Here is a 16,028-nt window from a genome sequence, read left to right on the forward strand (position 1 = left end):
AGCAGCGGCCCTCATCTACTGTCCTCAGCGACGTGACTCGAGTGCGGAACGGCAGTGCGCCGATGTGGTCGCCCGCCGGCTGGAGTTCTCCCCTGAAGATGAATGGGCTGCTCGAAACAACTTCTCCCTCACGGCTGCCGAAAGTAGGATGAGGAAGTGCAGGCCGAATCTAAAGAAAGTGGTTACCTTACCGAGAATGCCTTTCAGGAGTCTGCACAAGCTAGAAACTGTTGTCTGTTCACCAAACAGAACAAGCTCTCGTGTTAAACTAAATAACAATTTTTTTTAAAGTACTTCTGATGTCTTGTGAAACACAACTACCGAAAATGACCTAAAAAAGCGTAATCGCTTCAATATCACACACATTCACACACAACAAATCTTTTATTGCAAGTCATAAAATAATTTTCAAAAATTATGTTGAAAATGGGAGCCCTGAACTTTAAAGTATATTATTGCTTCTGAAATCACATTCGAACTCATTTTGGGCAGAACTGAAACTTCGATTGCTTCGATGCTTCGTCGTACGATTTTCTTCTGTTAATCTACCGTTTTAGGAGTGATTTCGTATACTTTTCCTTTCAAGTATCATCACAAAAGAAAAATCGCAAGCAGTTGAGTCCAATGAACTATGTAGCCATGTAGACACCAATCTTTGCTTTCATTGCGTTTTTCTATGAAGGTTTCGTGAATACGAAGCACCGATTGATAAACATTTAGCAAGTAGCGCCATGTCACTGAAAGGGCAGTACTGCATTTCAAGTTTCTGTCACAGAGAGCACAATTTCTTCAAAATTTGAATCTAAAGGTCGGTATTGACGGTGGCTTCAAAGAACTCTGGGCCGATAAATCATGAACGAGAAATCAAACAGCAGAATCTAGAAGAGTTGTTTCATGCACAATATGAGATTTCTCGACACACCAGCAGTCAATTGTCCATCTACTGACATGGCCAGCTATACGAAAACAAGCTTCGCAACTCATAACGCTCAAGTTCATCAGCCACAATCTTCTTGAAGTAACCTCTCCAGTGCTTGCTTTCTTTGATTTATCATCTAGAAGTAATGCTTGAACACGTGTGATCCTACAATATTTCAGAATGACAAGATGGGCGATTGTTGTTGTTGTTGTTGTTGTTGTTCTTGTGGTATTAAGTTCAGAGATGGTTTCATGCAGCTCTCCTTGCAACTCTATCCTGTACAAGCTTCTTCATCTCTACAACCTACATCCTTCTGAATCTGTTTAGTGTATTCATCTCTTGGTCTCCCTCTACGATTTTTATCCTCCACGCTGCCCTCCAATATTAAATTAGTAGTCCCTTGATGTCTCTGAACGTTTATACCCACCGATCCCTTCTTATAGTCAAATTGTGAAACAAATTTCTTTTTTCCCCTATCCTATTCAGTACCTCCTCGTTAGTTATGTGATCTACCCATCTTATTTTCAGCATTCTTATGCAGCACCACATTTCGAAAGCTTCTATTCTCTTCTTGTCTAAACTATTTATCGCCCATGTTTCACTTCCGTACATGGCTACACTCCATACAAATAGTTACAGAAAGACTTCCTGACACTTAAATCTATACTCGATGTTAATAAATTTCGCTTTTTCAGAAACGCTTTCCTTGCCATTGCCAGTCTACGTTTTATATCCTCTCCACTTCTACCATAATCAGTTATTTTTCTACCCAAATAGTAGAACTCATCCGGTGCTTTAAGTGTCTCATTTCCTAATCTAATTCCCTCAGACTCACCCGATTTAATTCGACTACATTCCATTATCCCCTTTTTCCTTTTGTTTAAGTTTATCTTATATCTTCTTTTCAAGACACTGTCAATTCCGTTCATCTGCTCTTCCAGATCCTTCGCTGTCTCTGAAAGAATTACCATGTCATCAGCAAACCTCAAAGTTTTTATTTCTTCTCCATGGATTTTAATTCCTACTCCGATTTTTTCTTTTGTTTCCTCTACTGCTTGCTCAATATACAGATTGAATAACATCGAGGATAGGCTACTACCCTGTCTCACTCCCTTCCCACCCACTGCTTCTCTTTCATGCCCCTCGACTCTTATAACTGCAATCTGGTTTCTGTACAAATTGTAAATAGTCTTTCGTTCCCTATATTTAAACCCTGCCACCTTCAGAATTTAAAAGAGAGTATTCCAGTTAACATTGTCAAAAACTTTTCTATAAGTCTACAAAATGCCAGAAACGTAGGTTTGTCTTTCCTTTATCTAGCTCCTGAGATAAGTCGTAGGGTACTGCCTCGCGTGTTCCTGCATTTCTGCGGAATCCATACTGATCTTCCCCGCGGTCGGCTTCTACCAGCTTTTCCATTCGGCTGTAAAGAATTCGTGTTAGTATTTCGGGGCCATGACTTATTAAACTGATATTTCTAATTTTCACATCTGTCAACACCTGCTTATTCTTATTGAAGTCCGAGGGTATTTCGCTTACCTCATGCATCTTGATTACGAGATTGTAGAGTTTTGTCAGGGCTGGCTCTTCCAAGGCTATCAGTAGCTCTAACGGAATGTTAGAGCCCTTGTTTCGACTTCGGTCTTTCACTGCTCTGTCAAATTCTTGAGGCAGTATCACAAGAGAAGAACGGCTGTGTTTGCCAAATAGTACACAGCCAGTCGCAGTACTTATGTTCGCCGCGAGGAGCCGCTAGGACACTTCATGCGCAGCAGGGGAGTAGTGCACTTGTGTGTTAGGCTACAGTTCGCAGCTGCGCTCAGAGGGCAGCCAGCGCCGAAGTCTGCAGCTCAGTCATTGCTGCCACAAAGTTTTTGTAGCTCCGTCCTAAGTTAGTCTCCAGATTCATCGGATTCCACATCCAAGATTACGAGAGATTAATTCGTCACTGCAAGATTTGTGACTTGTAAATTATGTCAGTCTGCAGACGCTTAGTCTAGTCACGTCTTCTATAATTGTCAACCAACTGATCATGGACTACAAAAAAGTTAAGTAATAAATACTTCCTTATTTTGTATTCATGGTAATTAATTGTGTTTCCCTGTTGTAGCTACCAAGCACTCTTGGCATAGTAGAACCCACGTTTCCACCTCCTTGGCTACCTCATATTTGCCACCTCATGTTGATGGACTCGATTATGGTGGGAGATCGGAAGCCATCAGTCACCATCTCCCATTTCATCTTCATCTACGTCCTCTTCCATTTCCATAATATTGTACTCAAGTACATCGCCCTTGTATAGACCCTCTATATACTCCTTCAACCTTTCTGCTTTCCCTTCTTTGCTTAGAACTAGGTTTCCATCTGAGCCCTTGATATTCATACAAGTGGTTCTCTTTTCTGCAAAGCTCACTTTATATTTCCTGTAGGTAGTATCTATCTTACCTCTAGTGATATATGCCTTTACATCCCTACGTTTGTCCTCTAGCCATCCCTGCTAAGCCATTTTCCACTTATAGACGATCTCATTTTAAAGACGTTTCTATTCCTTTTTGCCTCCTTCATTTACCGCATTTTTATATTTTCTCCTTTCATCAATTAAATTCAATATTTCTTCTCTTACCCAAGCATTTCTACTAGCCTTCGTATTTTTACCTACTTGATCCTCTGCTGTCTTCACTATTTCATCTCTGAAACCTACCTATTCCTCTTCTTTCCCCCTTCTTGTCAATCGTTCCCTAATGCTCTCCCTGAAACTCTCTACAACCTCCGGTTCTTTCATCATCGCCATATTGGCGTATCACCCGGCGTGATGGTATGGGGTGCCATTGGTTACACGTCTCCGTCACCTCTTGTTCGCACTGACGGCACTTTGAACAGTGGACGTTACATTACAGATCTGTTACGAGCCGTGGCTCTACCCTTCATTCGATCCCTGCGAAACCCTACATTTCAGCAGAATAATGCACGCCCGCATGTTGCAGGTCCTCTACAGGCCTTTCTGGATACAGAAAATGTTCGACTGCTGCCCTGTCCAGCACATTCTCCAGAGATCTCACCAATTGAAAACGTCTGGTCAATGTTGGCCGAGCAACTGGCTTGTCACAATATGCCAGTCACTACTCTTAATGAACTGTGGTATCGTGTTGAAGCTGCATGGGCAGCTGTACCTGTACACGCCATCCAAGCTGTGTTTGACTCAATGCCCAGGCGTATCAAGGACATTATTACTGCCAGAGGTGGTTGTTCTGGGTAGTGATTTCTCAGGCTTTATGCACCTAAATTGCGTGAAAATTTAATCACATGTCAGTTCTAGTATAATATATTTGTCCAATGAATACCCGTTTATCAACTGCATTTCTTCTTGGTGTAGCAATTTTAATAACCAGTAGTGTATTTGCTTTTCCTTATTAAAAAAAGTACAATGACGTTCAAATTGAAAACTTTTGTTCTTTCAACGTTTTCAACTTTTCCAACCAAATTATTTCCTTCAAATATTCGTTCATATTGTATATTGAAAACTGTGTACATGGGAGAACAATATTCTTAATATGAAGACTATGAAGAATGATATGTTTATTCGCTGGATTCCCAAATTACACAAGAGCCAGAATGATATTTGTCATAAAAACACTCGAAACAAGAGATGTTTGAATAATTTGCTCATCAAATAAATGAAGATTTTTTACACGAGCAAAAGGTTTTTAGGATATCTGTCGAAAAGCAGACCTCGTTAACATTTTTAATGTGTCTTTCTGCATTTAGTTTCGACGCGAACCATGCGTATTGGATCATATTGGGAAAAACAGGAGATGGTGAACGATCGAGTGAATGTTAATACTATTTTCTCGTGAATTAATCTCTCGTTCCTGTTCAATTAACGTGGGGCAATTTTGCAGGCATTTAATGAAATTTTTCACCTGTCTGTAAAAATAAACATCACAGGGCTGCACTAGTGGTGTACACTTCGGTGGAATAACTTTGAGGGTACAGGTGGGACGTTGTGCGTCGCCCTGGAAAACCTCGTCATACAGTTGTGGTTGTGTTTGCCCTACCAGGTGTCAACGATGAAGAGAAACCTTTTGTTCCCAACATAGGGCTTCAAAGATATTTTAAGGAACTCGTTGTGCGTGTTTGTAGTCAGCTTTTCAGATTTTGATGACGCCATAATGACGTTCTTCTATGTTTTGGTGCATTCATCGAACGTCTTCTGGACTCGGGGTCCAAATGCATCTGTTGTCTCCTGCAGGCATACGGAAACACTCGGCAGGACACGCCCAGAAAAAGTAATAGCATATTGTGTTGTATATGAATGCGTAACTTTGTTCATGTCCACTCTCTTCGCAAGTACGGTCTTGCCTCGTTTGTGGGTGAGAGTCCGGTTGAAAGTAGACTGGTACTGACATCCAGGAAGCAAATGAAACAGAACGATATTTAAGGACCGAAACGATTGTACAATTACACGATTATATAAGGAAATTATTCAAATGGGTATTCGTTGTTTGAAATACCATTCATATAATGTGATTTCATTTCGTGTCACATACTTGTTTTGTCCGTGTTAATAATATAGTCCTTGTCAAAAGTGGGTATTAAATCTCGAGTTTGAAGCCGGAAAGTTTCTGCAACAGCCAACGTTTCTTCCAATGTCACTGTTTACTTTCGTGATACGAATTTTGTTACTTTTCGTTGACGAATTCGGTGCCGTTGTTTAAACCTCGCCACCCATCGGCTAGAAGCTTTAAATTCAAAGTTTTCATATCGTGCGGCCGCTGCTAAAGCCCATTGTTGCAGATTTCGAGTGATAACTTGTTGGTAATTGTGCCTAGTTGCGACAAAACGATCGTAAGTCCACGAATCTATCGCTGTGTATTTGTCAAATATAGTTCCACCCTTTTTAATTTCGTCTTCCCATCATTATAAATCCTCCCCCCATGAACCATGGACCTTGCCGTTGGTGGGGAGGCTTGCGTGCCTCAGCGATACAGATGGCCGTACCGTAGGTGCAACCACAACGGAGGGGTATCTGTTGAGAGGCCAGACAAACGTGTGGTTCCTGAAGAGGGGCAGCAGCCTTTTCAGTAGTTGCAGGGGCAACAGTCTGGATGATTGACTGATCTGGCCTTGCAACATTAACCAAAACGGCTTTGCTGTGCTGGTACTGCGAACGGCTGAAAGCAAGGGGAAACTACAGCCGTAATTTTTCCCGAGGACATGCAGCTTTACTGTATGATTAAATGATGATGGCATCCTCTTGGGTAAAATATTCTGGAGGTAAAATAGTCCCCCATTCGGATCTCCGGGCGGGGACTACTCAGGAGGATGTCGTTATCAGGAGAAAGAAAACTGGCGTTCTACGGATCGGAGCGTGGAATGTCAGATCCCTTAATCGGGCAGGTAGGTTAGAAAATTTAAAAAGGGAAATGGATAGGTTAAAGTTAGATATAGTGGGAATTAGTGAAGTTCGGTGGCAGGAGGAACAAGACTTCTGGTCAGGTGACTACAGGGTTATAAACACAAAATCAAATAGGGGTAATGCAGGAGTAGGTTTAATAATGAATAGGAAAATAGGAATGCGGGTAAGCTACTACAAACAGCATAGTGAACGCATTATTGTGGCCAAGATAGATACGAAGCCCACACCTACTACAGTAGTACAAGATTATATGCCAACTAGCTCTGCAGATGATGAAGAAATTGAAGAAATGTACGATGAAATAAAAGAAATTATTCAGATAGTGAAGGGAGACGAAAATTTAATAGTAATGGGTGACTGGAATTCGAGTGTAGGAAAAGGGAGAGAAGGAAACATAGTAGGTGAATATGGATTGGGGCTAAGAAATGAAAGAGGAAGCCGCCTAGTAGAATTTTGCACAGAGCACAACTTAATCATAGCTAACACTTGGTTTAAGAATCACGAAAGAAGGTTGTATACGTGGAAGAACCCTGGAGATACTAAAAGGTATCAGATAGATTATATAATGGTAAGACAGAGATTTAGGAGCCAGGTTTTAAGTTGTAAGACATTTCCAGGGGCAGATGTGGACTCTGACCACAATCTATTGGTTATGACCTGTAGATTAAAACTGAAGAAACTGCAAAAATGTGGGAAATTAAGGAGATGGGACCTGGATAAACTGAAAGAACCAGAGGTTGTACAGAGTTTCAGAGAGAGCATAAGGGAACAATTGACAGGAATAGGGGAAAGAAATACAGTAGAAGAAGAATGGGTAGCTCTGAGGGATGTAGTAGTGAAGGCAGCAGAGGATAAAGTAGGTACAAAGACGAGGGCTGCTAGAAATCCTTGGGTAACAGAAGAAATATTGAATTTAATTGATGAAAGGAGAAAATATAAAAATGCAGTAAATGAAGCAGGCAAAAAGGAATACAAACGTCTCAAAAATGAGATCGACAGGAAGTGCAAAATGGCTAAACAGGGATGGCTAGAGGACAAATGTAAGGATGTAGAAGCTTATCTCACTAGGGGTAAGATAGATATTGCCTACAGGAAAATTAAAGAGACCTTTGGAGAGAAGAGAACCACGTGTATGAATATCAAGAGCTCAGATGGCAGTCCAGTTCTAAGCAAAGAAGGGAAGGCAGAAAGGTGGAAGGAGTATATAGAAGGTTTATACAAGAGCGATGTACTTGAGGACAATATTATGGAAATAGAAGAGGATGTAGATGAAGACGAAATGGGAGATACGATACTGCGTGAAGAGTTTGACAGAGCACTGAAAGACCTGAGTCGAAACAAGGCCCCCGGAGTAGACAACATTCCATTAGAACTACTGACGGCCTTGGGAGAGCCAGTAATGACAAAACTCTACCAGCTGGTGAGCAAGATGTATGAGACAGGCGAAATACTCTCAGACTTCAAGAAGAATATAATAATTCCAATCCCAAAGAAAGCAGGTGCTGACAGATGTGAAAATTACCGAACTATCAGTTTAATAAGCCACGGCTGCAAAATACTAACGCGAATTCTTTACAGACGAATGGAAAAACTGATAGATGCAGACCTCGGGGAAGATCAGTTTGGATTCCGTAGAAATGTTGGAACACGTGAGGCAATACTGACCTTACGACTTATCTTAGAAGAAAGATTAAGAAAAGGCAAACCTACGTTTCTAGCATTTGTAGACTTAGAGAAAGCTTTTGACAATGTTGACTGGAATACTCTTTTTCAAATTCTAAAGGTGGCAGGGGTAAAATACAGGGAGCGAAAGGCTATTTATAATTTGTACAGAAACCAGATGGCAGTAATAAGAGTCGAGGGGCATGAAAGGGAAGCAGTGGTTGGGAAAGGAGTGAGACAGGGTTGTAGCCTCTCCCCGATGTTATTCAATCTGTATATTGAGCAAGCAGTAAAGGAAACAAAAGAAAAATTTGGAGTAGGTATTAAAATTCATGGAGACGAAGTAAAAACTTTGAGGTTCGCCGATGACATTGTAATTCTGTCAGAGACGGCAAAGGACTTGGAAGAGCAGTTGAACGGAATGGACAGTGTCTTGAAAGGAGGATATAAGATGAACATTAACAAAAGCAAAACGAGGATAATGGAATGTAGTCAAATTAAATCGGGTGATGCTGAGGGAATTAGATTAGGAAATGATACACTTAAAGTAGTAAAGGAGTTTTGCTATTTAGGAAGTAAAATAACTGATGATGGTCGAAGTAGAGAGGATATAAAATGTAGACTGGCAATGGCAAGGAAAGCGTTTCTGAAGAAGAGAAATTTGTTAACATCGAATATAGATTTATGTATCAGGAAGTCGTTTCTGAAAGTATTTGTTTGGAGTGTAGCCATGTATGGAAGTGAAACATGGACGATAACTAGTTTGGACAAGAAGAGAATAGAAGCTTTCGAAATGTGGTGCTACAGAAGAATACTGAAGATAAGGTGGATAGATCACGTAACTAATGAGGAGGTATTGAATAGGATTGGGGAGAAGAGAAGTTTGTGGCACAACTTGACTAGAAGAAGGGATCGGTTGGTAGGACATGTTTTGAGGCATCAAGGGATCACAAATTTAGCATTGGAGGGCAGCGTGGAGGGTAAAAATCGTAGAGGGAGACCGAGAGATGAGTACACCAAGCAGATTCAGAAGGATGTAGGTTGCAGTAGGTACTGGGAGATGAAGCAGCTTGCACAGGATAGAGTAGCATGGAGAGCTGCATCAAACCAGTCTCAGGACTGAAGACAACAACAACAACAACATCATTATAAATATTCCTTTTTTTCTTTTTTTTTAACGCTGACATCCTTTACTTTTCAGCGCCTGCAGACTCCATCGAGGATGGGCTTTCGCAATGTTGACGCATTGTATTTTGTATTCTAGCGGAATATACGTAGGCTCTTTGGATTCTTTCCCTGGAGGATCATACTCGTCCGAAGAATCGTCTATCGTAACCTCTTCACTGCCTTCATTCTCGTGAAGTAACTCTTCATCAACCACGATAGCGTTTTCACTCAGTAAATCTATCATAGCGTTGTACAACTTCTGTGCCATCAGCATAGCTTCGTGTGGAATCGACGGCGAACCTTCTCAAACTAGTAAATCGTTTTCAACCAACAGTGCACTGAAATGGGTAACTGCATCTTTGACCAGCAACTCCGATTTCTCGCTGTGTAGAGAATCGTCGTTAAGTCCCTCAGAACTCGCGATGTGTTCACTTCAAGCAGTGTAACCACAAAACGTTAGCAACAGGAAAAACTTTCACAAACGCGTACTCGTTCCGAGCGCGCAAAAGCGACTGGTAGGTTCTTCTTCCCTGTTTGTAGTGCAGAGAGCGCGGATGCGCGGCTATCCCTTCGCTCTCCAAGTTTGTCAAATGCCCTTTGTGGTATGCACTCCGTCATCAGGCCACAAGTGACCCATCGGGACCATCCCACCGCCGTGTCACCCTCAGCGCAGGATGCGGATAGGAGAGGCGTGTGGTCAGCACATCGCTCTCCCGGTCGTTACTATGGTTTTCTTTGGCCGGAGCCGCTACTACACGATCTAATGGCTCCTCCGTTGGCATCACGAGGCTGAGCGCGTCCCGAAAAATGGCAACATCGCATGGCGGCCCGGATGGTCACCCATCCAAGTATCGGCCACGCCCAACAGCGGTTAACTTCGGAGATCTGACGGGAAGCGGTGTATCCACTGCGGCAAGGCCGTTACCCCCTTTGTGGGGACCCTCGTTTATAGCAGTCTCACGACACTGAAGTCGATCGTGTGCCTGAACTAGTCGGATAGAAGCCGTATGCTCCTGTTCGACGGATGTTATGTATAATATACATGATAGAAATGAAATATTGTCAGTATACAATACGAACGAATATTTGAAGGAAATAATTTCGTTGGAAAAGTTGAAAATGTTGAAAGAAGAAAAGTTTTTAATTTGAACATCATTGTATTTTTTTAGTAAGGTAAAGCAAATAGATACTTTGAAAATACGAAGCACGAATTGTTATCAATATTGCGTCTGCCACCGCGCCATTCAGTTCAATGAGCGGACGCATGGGTATTATATACTGTAGGACTGGAAGATTCGGAGCGTTTTTCTCGTAAATAGCTGGCCATCTGGCCGTGTGGCTGGGGCATTGTAACTCGGTGCGGTAGGGCTGCAAACACGCGCCGTCCCACTCCGAACTTCATTTCCCAACCCTGGCACTCTGCTTGTAAGGACTGACACAAGTGCGCCTGTGTTTACTAAAAGCATATATTGCTTGTTCTGTAGTATGCGTAACAAGCAGCATTCTCTCTCTGCATATTTACCTATGTGCAGAGTCTTACTGGGAATGCCTTTCCTCAGACGATGGTTTCCCATCTGTGTTTAACGGAGCCTTTCTCTGGTGATGCATTCTTGTGCCTCATGACCAACTCGACTGCTGTTACAACAGAATGGTTAGCGACGTTGCTTCTGAAGATGACCCTTACATCCACATCTGTAGCACTTTACGTCGGATGCTAATCTCCGATGGACATTACATCCTTTTGTAGCAATGTCGATTTCTTCTAACTGCGTAATGATCCTAATAGATTTGGCCAGATGAAATGCATTCTTCATCCTGCCTGTGCTTGACATGTTGGCGGAAATACCTTCTAAAAAAGAATCGATGACTCTATTTTCAATTTCACACGACGTAATTGCGTCAGCTTCTACCTTTTGTGTCACCTCGTACGTTTGTGTTTTAATCTTTGGGATGCTATCCGAAAAAGATTCCACTGGGTCATTAGGCGCCTTCACTAAACTACTCAGTTTCTCTCTAAAAATCCAGCGCTATTCGGGTAGGGCAGGCACAGACTATCAGCCAGGTCTTTGCTAAGTACCTGACGATACATTACATATATTTTAGCCTGTCGCATTAACCTAAGTTAGCCATACAGATACACATTTCATTCGCTCAAACTGCACAATTCTGGGGTAGCTGCTACATCTCTAAAGAACACAGTGACGTCCTCCGTTGTTTTTCTGCAAAAAAAAAAAAAAAAAAAAAAAGGTTCAAATGGCACATTGTGACTTAACATCTGAGGTCATCAATCCCATAGACTTAGAACTACTTAAACCTAACAAACCTAAAGGCAGCACACACTTCCATGCCCGAGGCAGAATTCGAACTTGCGACTGTAGCAGCAGCGTGGTTCCGGAATGAAGCGCCTAAAACCGCTTGGCCACAGCGGACGGCTGTCTGCAAAAACTCATTAAAATTATACTGAGTGATATGGCGCACTGGTTAGCACATTGGGTTCGCATTCGGGAGGGCGAAGGTTCAAACCCGCGTCCGGCCATCCTGGTTTAGGTTTTCCTAGATTTCCCTAAATCGTTTCCGACAAATTCTGGGATTGTTCCTTTGAAAGGGCACGGCCAACTTCCTTTCCTCCCCTCCCCCGAGTCAACCGACCAGCCAGCCAACCAAATATCAAATTTGCTATTGATGGATAGGGAGTTGGGGGGTGAGTTCACTTAAGGTGATCTTAGCTTCTCCTGATCCTGATTCCAACTGCTGAACCAAACCTTGTATTGTATTGTATGTTAACTGGGGACCTAGCAACGACGGAGAGGCTCCATCCCCGCCGCAGCCGCGGTGGTCCACAACCCCACGACGACTACCGCAGTCCACTTCTCCCCTCCGCAACCCTACACCGAACCCAGGGTTATTGTGCGGTTCGACCCCAGGTGGACCCCCCCGCCCCCCGAGGGAACGTCTCACTCCAGACGAGTGTCACTCATATATTTGCGTGGTGGAGTAATGGTTGTGTACGCTTACGTGGAGAACTTGTTTGGGCAGCAACCGCCGAGATAGTGTAGCTGAGGCGGAATAAGGGGAACCACTTCGCATTCGCCGAGGCAGATGGAAAACCGCCGAAAATCCATCCAAAGACTGGCAGGCTCACCGGGCCGGATTCGTGCCGGGGACTAGGCGCTCCTTCCCACTCCAGAAAACCGTGCGTTAGACCGCTCGGTTAACCGGGTGGTCATGTTTCACCTTACTTACGAAGGTCTTCATTTTCTTGCTCATGTAGTTTTATTCGTTGTGTTTAAGCGGTGACAGATTGACTAGTAGTAGCTATATGTGTTTCTACCATTTTGCCGATTGTGTTACTGTCGTAACATAAGAAAGAGATGAGAAAACTGAACTTATATTACTTACAACAATAAACAACTCCTACACTGGATCGTAGGCCAACTCTGAACAGTCCTGTGGCAGGTGACAGAACGTTCTACAAATGTCACTCATAGCTGGTACTGACTTGCAATGCAACACATGTCCTAATAAATTATAAAGTCTGCATCTCGTTATCATTAAATACATCTCCCTGGTGTTTCCTCTACACAATGTCAAGTGTGCAGGTTCGTGTAGTTTAACCGACGACACTCTGAGCATGTGGAATTAATGTCAAAACGATTCGACATGGCCACAAACTACAACACAATCAGAAAGGCCAACGGAAAAATTATCACTCACCACACTGCACTTCATGGAGACGGACGTCTAGTCGATGATGAGGATGATGCTGCAGAGGTCGTTCTGTTACGATGGCGGCAGCCGACACAAACACGTCTGATGCCACTTTGTATTCGCCTGATTTTAGATATCTACTGTTGTCGGGATGACGGAGCATGGAGTGAAGTGGAGCACGTTGGATGGCACGCTGGGTGTTAATCGTACATTACCGGAACACGGACCTTCAAATTCAACATTTACAGTCGTGTATTCTCCTCTGTGCTGTCCCCCATGCCAGCAGCTCTGCAGAGCACAGACACGGCACTTGTTGAAGAAACCTCAGAAACTTCAGAGGACGTCACCCCGGCAGCGGCTGTTCAAGTAAACCCCGTGTCAGGTTGGCGGCAGGTCTCGCTGGCGGCCGACGTAGCCTGTACAGAGCAGCGACAGCGTATTACCGGACGAGCCGTGTGGACATCTAAGGGCTGTGCTCGGGTAATCTCTCAGCAGCTCTCCGCGGTATGAATATGGACAGCAGAATAGTCCTTTCACCAAAGAAAGCCAGGGTTGTCGATGATTACTTGCAGGTACTAACTGAGGTTGAAGCTGACCTCGGGGAAGATCAGTTTGGATTCCGTAGAAACGTTAGAACACGTGAGGCAATACTGACCTTACGACTTATCTTAGAAGAAACATTAAGGAAAGGCAAAGCCACGTTTCTACCATTTGTAGACGCAGAGAAAGCTTTTGACATTGTTGATTGGAATACTCTCTTTCAAATTCTGAAGGTGGCAGGGGTAAAATACAGGGATCGAAAGGCTATTTACAATTTGTACAGAAACCGAATGGCAGTTATAAGAGTCGAGGGACATGAAAGGGAAGCAGTGGTTGGGAGGGGAGTGAGACAGGGTTGTAGCCTCTCCCCGAAGTTATTCAATCTGTATATTGAGCAAGTAGTAAAGGAAACAAAAGAAAAATTCAGAGTAGGTTTTAAAATCCATGGAGAAGAAATAAAAACTTTGAGATTCGCCGATGACATTGTAATTCTGTCACGGACAGCAAAGGACTGGGAAGAGCAGCTGAACGGAATGGACAGTGTCTTGAAAGGAGGATATAAGATGAAAATCAATAAAAGCATAACGAAGATAATGGCATGTAGTCGAACTAAGTCGGGTGATGCTGAGGGAATTAGATTACGGAATGAGACACTTAAAGTAGTAAAGGAGTTTTGCTATTTGGGGAGAAAAATAACTGATGATGGCCGAAGTAGAGAGGATATAAAATTTAGATTTGCAATGGCAAGAAAAGCATTTCCGAAGAAGAGAAATTTGTTAACATCGAATATAGATTTAAGTGTCAGGATGTCGTTTCTGAAAGTACTTGTATGGAGTGTAGCCATGTATGGAAGTGAAACATGGACGATAAATAGTGTGCTCAAGAAGAGAATAGAAGCTTTCGAAATGTGGTGTTACAGAAGACTGTTGGAGATTTGTTGGGTAGATCACGTAACTAATGACGAGTTATTGAATAGGATTGGGGAGAAGAGGAATTTGTTGCACAACTTGACAAAAATAAGGGACCGGTTGGTAGGACATGTTCTGAGGCATCAGGGGATCACAAATTTAGCATTGGACGGCAGCGTGCGTGGTAAAGATCGTATCAGCAGGCTCATAGGTGTTCTTGTGAAATTAGGAAATCAAGCTGTGGTGCTGTTAGAATGACATTATATCTTCACCTCATTGACGCCATGTTGCTGAGTTTACGATTCAGGCCTCTTGCTCACATGAGGTTAGCAATCTTCCGGGTTTGCTCTGCCATTCGCAATGTTAGCTTTCTGCCTGTTTGTAGTTCTGATTGCGACACAGGTTGTTGGCCTGTCTTGATGCTGGTTGGATAGGACTGTGAGAAAATACATTGCCCTTAATACATTCCTGCTGTGTGAGACCAACACATATCCGATTCGTGTAAAAGAAGAGAATTTATCCAGTTTTTACTAACAACTGCAGAAAATAAGAACGTAATTTCCATTGCGATCAGTTCTCAAAACAGTAAATCGCAATATCAAATCATTTAGATCAAAGATAAGATTATCAATACCTCATTGAGTTTGAACGTGATCGTGTAGTAGGACTAAGAGAGGCTAAATGTTCCTTCTGCGATACAGCATAAAGATTTGGCACCAGTAAAGCCACTGTATATGATTGCTGTCAGCGGTGGTCACGAGAATGTATGGAAGCAAGGAGACGGGGATCTGGACAGGCACGTAACACTACCGAGGAGGCAAGACCGTCGTGTTCAGCGTATGGCTGTGGCGCATCGTACTGCATCTGCAGCAGCAATCTGAGTAGCAGGTGGAGTAACAGTGGCACAACGACTCGTTATAAATCGGTTACCTCAACGGCAGCTCCGAGCCAGAAACCCTGTATCGTGCATACCACTGACCCCAAACCTCTACCATTTGCGGCTTCAGTGGTGTCGATCTGTTCTATTTTCTGATGAAAGGTGGTTCTGCCTCGGTGCCAGTGATGGCTGTGTGTTGGTTCTGAGGAGGATAGTTGAGGGCCAGTAACCAATCTGTCTTCGAGCAAGACGCACTGGAACTAAACCGGAGTTACCATCAGGGATGCATTTTCGTATGACAGTAGGGGCATTTTCATAGCTATCCCACGCACCCTTGACTGCTAATATGTAGTTTAATATCCAATAAAATAATACCAGTCACCTTTATTTAGGTTTTATTTTTACTTTTAGGCCTAAAAAAATAAAACCTAAACAACGGCGATTGGTATTGTATAACTGTAAATTGACCAGCCGTAATCCTACACTCCAGCCAGAAGATGGAGTTACATTCATCGTACGTTAATATGGTAATTCGACCTATTCATGAACAGCATTACGGGGGAAGGGGGGGTTCCAACAGGATAACACTGGCCCACGTACTCCTGTTGTAAACTAACATGCTCTACAGTGCCGACATGTTGCCTTGACCTCCTCGATAAGCAGATGTGTTCCCAATCCAGCATATACGGTACGTCATCGAACAACAACTCCAGTTGAACCACTCCTGGAAATGGAAAAAAGAACACATTGACACCGGTGTGTCAGACCCACCATACTTGCTCCGGACACTGCGAGAGGGCTGTACGAGCAATGATCACATGCACGGCACAG

This window comes from Schistocerca gregaria, chromosome 1 (assembly GCF_023897955.1).
Source record: "Schistocerca gregaria isolate iqSchGreg1 chromosome 1, iqSchGreg1.2, whole genome shotgun sequence".
NCBI classification, from domain to species: Eukaryota; Metazoa; Arthropoda; class Insecta; order Orthoptera; family Acrididae; genus Schistocerca; species Schistocerca gregaria.